This window comes from Cibotium barometz, chromosome 1, assembly GCF_041138505.1.
Source record: "Cibotium barometz isolate CiBa-2024 chromosome 1, ASM4113850v1, whole genome shotgun sequence".
Taxonomy (NCBI): domain Eukaryota; kingdom Viridiplantae; phylum Streptophyta; class Polypodiopsida; order Cyatheales; family Cibotiaceae; genus Cibotium; species Cibotium barometz.
In genome coordinates this window covers 20,863,211-20,871,132 of record NC_141046.1, presented here as the reverse complement: position 1 = coordinate 20,871,132, position 7,922 = coordinate 20,863,211, and positions in this window count along the sequence as shown.

The following is a 7,922-nucleotide window of genomic DNA, read 5'->3' as shown; positions in this document are numbered from 1 at the left end:
TTTCAAAACCTATTATTAGTCTTGTTCGAGTTTAAAGCTTGTGATGTAACATTTAAGTTGCCTAAAACCTTACCCATAATTTTTTATGCGAGGATGTTAAACATATATACCTTTATTTCCCTTGTGAAAGCATGAGCGATGACCTTCTAAAAATCAAGAGATTGTGCAACCATTAGCAAAATTTTCCCATCATGAGACATTAAGGGCAAATCTTATTAGACTTCTTTTAAAATTATATGATAATTAGGAAAATAGTACCTCCTGAAATTTGACACTTGTTATAAATACCTTATAAAGGTACTTATACAAAATTCTATGAAATTTATACCATAAATTTTGTCCATTGCTAGAAATTAAAAAAAAACATGTATAAGTTTTTTTTTTGGGTTTGGCCTAGTTTGGATTAGAGACATTAGAAGATGTCTTAGAAATTTTATCTTGTCTTCTTTGTGAACATGAGAGTTTGATTGGAACTTCACTAGTCCAAATGCACGATCACAACTCTTTCATTGAAAGATTGTACAAATCCTAAGTCCTCTTTAGTATAGAGACCTTCTTTATGACCTTAAGAGATCACATAATACCTTTTCATCTCTTTTGACATTAACTCGTTTATAACTTGAATCTTTTATTTTAATTCATAAGATAGAGTTATCCTGAAATAGTTACATCCATGTTTTTAAGAATGTTGGAATTGCTACTAGTTATTCATTATATTCATGTTTATATTGTGATTAAATTTCACATGTATTGAAAGTCAATTCTCAACTCAAGGTAACTTTCTCTTATCTTTATATCAATAATCAATTTATATTCTATTTGTTAAAGTACTATTGCAATAACAACTCTTAAATTCTAACTTCAATTATTATTTCTCTTCTTTACATGTCTTTGGAGTCTTAAAATTATTTTTGATAGATAATTTCAACCGCACTATAATGGTGGAGGTATGTGTTTCCTTCATTTCACCAACGATTCACATTCTTAACAAAATCATTTAAATTTCACTAACGATTCACATTCTTAGCAGAATCATTTAAATTTTCCTTTACTTTTACAATAAGATAAGCATTTTCTTCAAGAATAGATTGATTACGAATTCTTAAATGGATGCCTAAGAGCAGATATTTTTTCTACACCTATCCTGACCTCATCCCATCTTACTTTCAAACACGGGCTAGTTGATAAAACGCAACTGAGGACAGCTTCTATCCTAGGCAGGAGGGACGTAATGGTTTGTCCGTCCATCCTTTTGTGGTCAATTGGGGATGCCTAATTACCACAATGTTTGTAGCATGGCACTTAGGTGATTCTGAATATTCCATGTGTAGGACATGAAATTAGAGATGACTAGAACTAAGTGTTGGATTTAATGCTTATGTGTTGTTGTGTAACTTTAGCATGTGTTGCTAATGTGAATGTGTTTGAATGGATAAACTGTGTAGGTTGGTGAGATTAACAAGCTTTATGCTCGTAAGCTGGTATGGTTGGGATGTGATGGCGGTGATATGATGTGAGTAATTACTAAGAAGGTTTTTCTCATTTTTGGTATTTGATTGTAGTATCTACTACGAGATTTTGTATCATTGTTGGGCCGCCCACTTTTGTTATACTTGGGCATGGACTTATTGATTTTGTTTTATGTGAATTAGCCCTTGGGATTCTTTATGTATTTTTCGTTTACTGGTTTAGATAGGAAGAATTTATCTTAACTTTGGGTTAAAGCAACTCCTATTTTTGTAAAGGGCAAGCCCATGCATAAACGTGCAACTATTTTTGTAAAGGGCAAGCCCATGCATAAGCGTACAACTATTTTTAGCATGTGGGCTATTTTTATAAATAAAGCATAAATACCCAAGGAGTGGGAGGATGTCGACACTTGGGAGGGGGGGGAGATTGTGCGCAATACTATGTTCAAGGTGATGTCTACTTTATTTCTTGTTTTTTCATTTCAATTTACGCTCATCTTATCAATTTAAATTCAGTTCTATGATTTAGTCTTTGTTGAATTTGTGAGTTTTATATTATTCTTCAAAAAGTATTTCAAGATCCCATGTTAGACTAATTGTAATGTTATCACCAATATAGTTTAGTTGCATGTGCATTGGTGTGCCAGCCCCATTACTTTCCCCACCAATCTACTCTAGTGGTTAACGAGCTTGGAGATTTTGATGATCTAGACTTCTCCATTAACTTTGTTATTGTAAGGCCGACTCTGTGATATTTTCCTTGCATGAATGCATGCTTCTTTGTGTATTGCAAGAGGGCACTAGCGAAATCTAAAAAACAACAGAATATGAGAAAGCGTGACAAAGTGGTGTCGTCCACATCCTATAATAAAAGATTAAGTTAACATATCAGAATCCAAAGTGTAAGCTCCAACCATAACCCATAACAAAGGATTAACTTAACAAATGAGAATCCAAAGTGTAAGCTCTATGTTTTGAAAACCTTGAAAGTAATACATACCCCTATAAGGTTCTTCCTCCAATGGGGATATCTAATATGCCACCAACTAAGCCAACAATCCATGACTAGTAAGTTTCCATCATGCGACGGCATAGTCGCTTGTGCTCTTCTTGAAAATTCTTAACTACATATTGAACTATATGGATGCTCAAGCTTTATTCCCAATGAAAAGGACATGGCCACTCATGACCTTCTAATATATTCTCTAGTCCATTGTTATAGACTTTCCTTACTGCCCTCCAATTAGGTCCTACCTCATCGGCCATAAAGCCATAAAAATCTAGCTTGGGAAAGCCTTTGTGCACCACAATATCATTGATTATCTCCCATGATAAAACTTGTGTCACTGTATCTTCTTCTTTCATTTTGAAGAAGCAATTGTCATAAGATCTTGCAAGTTACATGCCATCATATAACATTTAAAAAATAGTTATAAAGGTGTTTACAATTTTTAGGAGTTTTACGATACCATACTGTACCTTGGATCATAGACATGTGCAGCCATTCTTGTCCATCCCTACACACGCCTGACGTGATCAAAACAAAACCAAGCCTTTTTAAAACCATCGTCTCATGTTTGACACATACGATTCACTTAGCCTAAACCTGATGTGGGCCTTGTGGTTGACATTTTAAATACGTAACATCTCTCTAACTTATCCATAGCTTGGCTAAGAAAATGACTACCATGGAAGAACTTAAAAGTAGATTGTCTCTTCAAATCTAAGATGCTAGACTCTACACCTTGCACTGTACCATTGATTCTAGAAGCATGTACCATCCTCCCGAATATACAAGAGAATGGGACAACTTAATAATTTATGTAAAATTATGTTGAGAATCACAATCATGTAATTAAGACATATATGGAGTTAAACTTACCTTTGACATTGAATCAGGGGTTGCATGTGTTCTAATAATAGCGACGACTCCAGATTGCTAATATTTAATCCATCCCTCGTATGCTTTTTAACAACTACATCCAATACAAGTTGTTTTGTGATATCCATTTGTATCTTCCTTGGACCACATGGTAACCTCCGAAATTACCTCTTGCACAAGTTTTCTTATTTTTTGCAATGCTTGCCTTGATGTGTTCCTTTGCACCTCATGTAAATGTTCCCCTTGACGTATCATCAATCTACTCATATACAGGTCATTAGGCATACAATAGTACATTGTAGCGTCACACATGCTTCTGCATACAGGTTTGGTCTTGTAGTACAAACAAGTTGGAGAGCCATATTCATCCGATGTTAAGCCAAGTGAGGGAAGCTTCTGTGTGAGCTTTCCTATTATTTTCTTATCAATTAATGTTTATTGAAATTGAACTAAGGTATAAAGTTTACCAATCCATGATGTTCTATTTGGTGTGTCGTTCATAGTCCTACTTCCACACAAGCCATAAGTGCACTCAAACAATCCTCCAAAACAATTCTTTGAGACTCCAGGAAACTTTACATGACTCTCCATAGGTTTCACCCAATAATGGCCATCGTGTGCTTGCTCCATTCCTTGCATTGGTGGGGATGAAGGATCAAGTACCTTCAGTAACTAAAAAGCCACATTGCCATTGTAAGTTTGTGGAATCTCTTCCACTTTTTCAACATGCGTGCATGCTAATATCATTCTGCGAAGAATACCTACATGAGATTTCTTAGATAGCAAGTATTTAACCACACTCTCTATACATGCTTTAGAGAATGTAGAAGAATCTTCTATTGTGAGATCAATAATGGGTTGCTTTGGTGTGCTTGTTGTAGTGTTGCTTGACTCCCCTATTATTGGAACCACAAGATATTCTATTGTTATATCTTTATCAAAGATATAACATGGTTCTTCTCCAGCAGGTCTCACTAATTCGATAGGTATAAGATAATCTACACCATCCTCATCTGTTTTAATTGCAAAAACCTTTAACCCAGATTGAGTAGATAATATTCCAACATGATCATCAGGTGTTTAAAAATATAAAAACGCCCTTGCACATTCCTAACAATAGGATCACACTCTAAACCTCCCACAAAAATGTGAAATGTTGTGTTCTCCATCTCAATAAACAAGAACACAAAACCAAAAAAGATAGAAGAGAAAGAGGTCTGTGTTTGTAAAGTACTATATGTCTCAGAAAACACAAATAAAGATAAACACAAATGCACAATGAGAAATTAAAAATGGATTTAGGTTTTAAACAATAGATCCTAACATATCAATAAATAAAATTTAAAAATATATTTTGATAGATAAAAATATTATTAAATCATTATAAATAATTTCATTAATATAAAATTCTAAAATTTATTTTTTAATGAGAATATTTGGTATTATATGTATACATAACTAACTCTCATATATGTATTATTTTAATTATAAATATTTTTAATTTATTTAATTATAATAAAAAAACTTTCCCACAATTCTGTCTCCCTCTTTTAATCTCTTTTTTTTAATAAATAATTCCCCCCAATTCTCCCCAATTTCTTTTAGTAAGGGCGACCTTAATAGGTCACCCCTTACTAAGGATGACCTTATTAAGGGTGACCACTAGCCAACCTTAGTAGGTCGCTTTAGTAAGGGTGACTTTAATAGGTTGCCCCTTACTAAGGGCAACCTTAGTGGCCACGATCGCTCTTAGTGAGGGCGATCCTAGCTGTCGCCCTTGCTAAGGGCAATGTGGGTCGCCCTTGCCTTAGTGAGGGCGACCGGCTAAGGTCACCCTACTTAGTAAGGGCGAATCTCCCTCTCTCTCCCCCCTCTCTAATCCCCCTCTCTTGCACCTCTCTCTCTCTCTCTCTCTCTCTCTCTCTCTCTCTCTCTCTCTCTCTCTCTCTCTCTCTTCATTATTGCTCACTTTCTCTCCCTATCCTCTTTTCTTTCTTTTTTACTCTCCTTCCCTTCTATTTTCTTTATCTCTCTCCTAGTCTTCTTCCTCCTCTCCCTCTTGCTTCTCATCTCTTATTTTTTCCCCTTTCTCTTCTCTTTTGCCTCTTGTCCTCAATAAGGCGCTTTGTTAACTCAAAAGAGGGATACAAGTGTTTCTAACATTCAACGATACGAAAGTAGGTGCTAGCATCGTGTTATATGTAAACTCCAATGTTAATATCGTGCATGGAGTTCCTTACCATCTGATATGTTGGTGTATCAATTGGAGATGTTGAAGTAGGAGAAGTGTCACTTCCTTTTCCTCTTGAAGATAGTGATGTCTTCACATTAAATCAAACTAAAGGGTACATCATTTTTTGGCTAGCAAGAGATTGTGTAAGTATTTTTATATCTGTTCTTTCCTTGTCAATTATGTTTATTTTTATTATTTTACTTAAATTAATTTATCTTGTATATGTGATTGTGTTTAGATTGATTCACACACAATGGATACACAATTTGTAATTAAATCTCCAAAGCACCGAACAATGATTAAAGTCCACTATTGCGTGACAAGCAAGCCAGTAAGTAATAAGCACAAAGAAGAGCAGGAAAACAATGTAAGAAGAAGATGATGATTGGGTACCTCCCCATGAAGGAATCTAAATCTACAAAAAAAATGCATATTAAAATCCATGAAGCCAGGGCCAAAGAAGAAGACTTGCAATGCCAAATCCAGCCAGCTAACAGCACAGCTAAAGGTAGCGGAGAAAAGGGCAACTCATTTACAGCATGAGAGGGAACAAACAAACAAGGCCCATATAGAAAAGATTAGAACACTTAACAACATAATAAGCGCAAGCCGAATGGCCATGCGTGCCCAAGAGGACGCACTAGACGGTTCGAGGAGTTAGATGCTATAAGGATGGTACGAGAAACGGTAATTTCAAACCTCCTTAGCAACACTGACTCCCGATTACAAGACTTAGAGCGTTAGCTGATGATCCAAGATAGAAGTCAAAGCTCGGAGCCTAATGATGATCTCTGCCTCCTCCTTGAGCGTGCCTTCGAGTTGGGTTAGCCTGCCAGTAACTCCTCGGGCCCCTCCTCAAACTCTCACCTTGTTTTTGTCTACACTAACACTCTCTCTACTTCAGTATGACATAAATCTATCTAAAGATATAGGTCTAGGAGAACTAACCCTAATTAAACAAAATACTGAAAGAGATGCTGACCCTACCATAATAATGGGAGTTTTGCGGGGAGACTTTGTATAAACTAATCCACAAGACATCTTCTTCTACCCTTTACATCCTATAGTGCTAAACCTTCGTAGTTGGTCTCGCGTCCTCCAAAATTCAAAAATTTTAGAAAATAGTATCAAAAAATTAGACCTGTTTGTCCCAGATGACATTCCTGAGACGCCCACCAACTATGAGGTAGTAGCACACAGTTACCAGTGGATTCTAAGTCATGGGTGGCTAGAAGTATATAACACTCACCATCATCTAAATTTATGTGAGTCCACTTTATATCATCCTTTTAGCATTCTAAAACTCTACTCTAATATCTACAAGCACTTAGAAGCCATGCTAACAAATGTACAATACAATTTTGATGCTACCCACATTGAATATCCCACAATCAATTCCGAAGAGATTCCAGACTTACAAGAATTTATTAAGTCTCATAAGCCAGCCACCCACCCCCTAGCATAGGTTAGGGTCAAGAAGAATCCTCTTCTTCATCTTCAAAATCAACTTACCCTGTCTATTCTAATATCGCTAGTAAGCTACTTAACCCCTATCCTAGCACGCCACCTACTAACACATCTCAAGCTGATTGCATTTTCTCAACCTTCAATTCTCCAGAGATAGATTTTCCCACTAACCCTCTCGCCCTCGAGGAGATACTGGAGAGATACTGGCACCTCACCCGCCTCCACAACAGCACTCTCAAGGTACGACATCCTATCCACAGGATAATATTGAGGCATTCATTGATGACACCATTTTGAAATCATTGTCAGGTGCAGAGTACGAGGGTTTCATTTGTGTTGGCAACCCTCTTTTGAAGCCAAAGTTAATGTTCAAGGTCCTCATGCAGATCATCCCATTTGAGCCAACTAGACGAATCATGCCAGAAGCTTACTCTGAGATCACCCCAACAAAACAGCACAATGTGCCATACCCTCTCTAAGCTCCACGCCCTGACTTAGAAGAATTAATTCCTTTGGTTGGAGAGGGCACATTATGGGCAAATGTGGCAAAGCACACAAAGTTGGCAAACCCCCAGTTAACTGATCTGCTAGAAATAAGGGTCGTTACGTTCATGATGATCAGCTACTGTTTCGCAGGTGGAGGAAGGCACACCCTGTACACACAAGAGGCGGTTATGCCACAATAGTCGCCGATGAAGGGCAACCAAAATTGGAAGATTTTGGCATACAACCAGACTGGCAGAAGGAGTACTTGACAATTTCGGAATACAGCCGAGTCTACATGAGCATGCCACCAACGCAGCGGGTTGATCCTTTATACATGCCAGTTAAAGAAGATAGACACCACTGGAATTTCAGGAAGCCAAAAGGC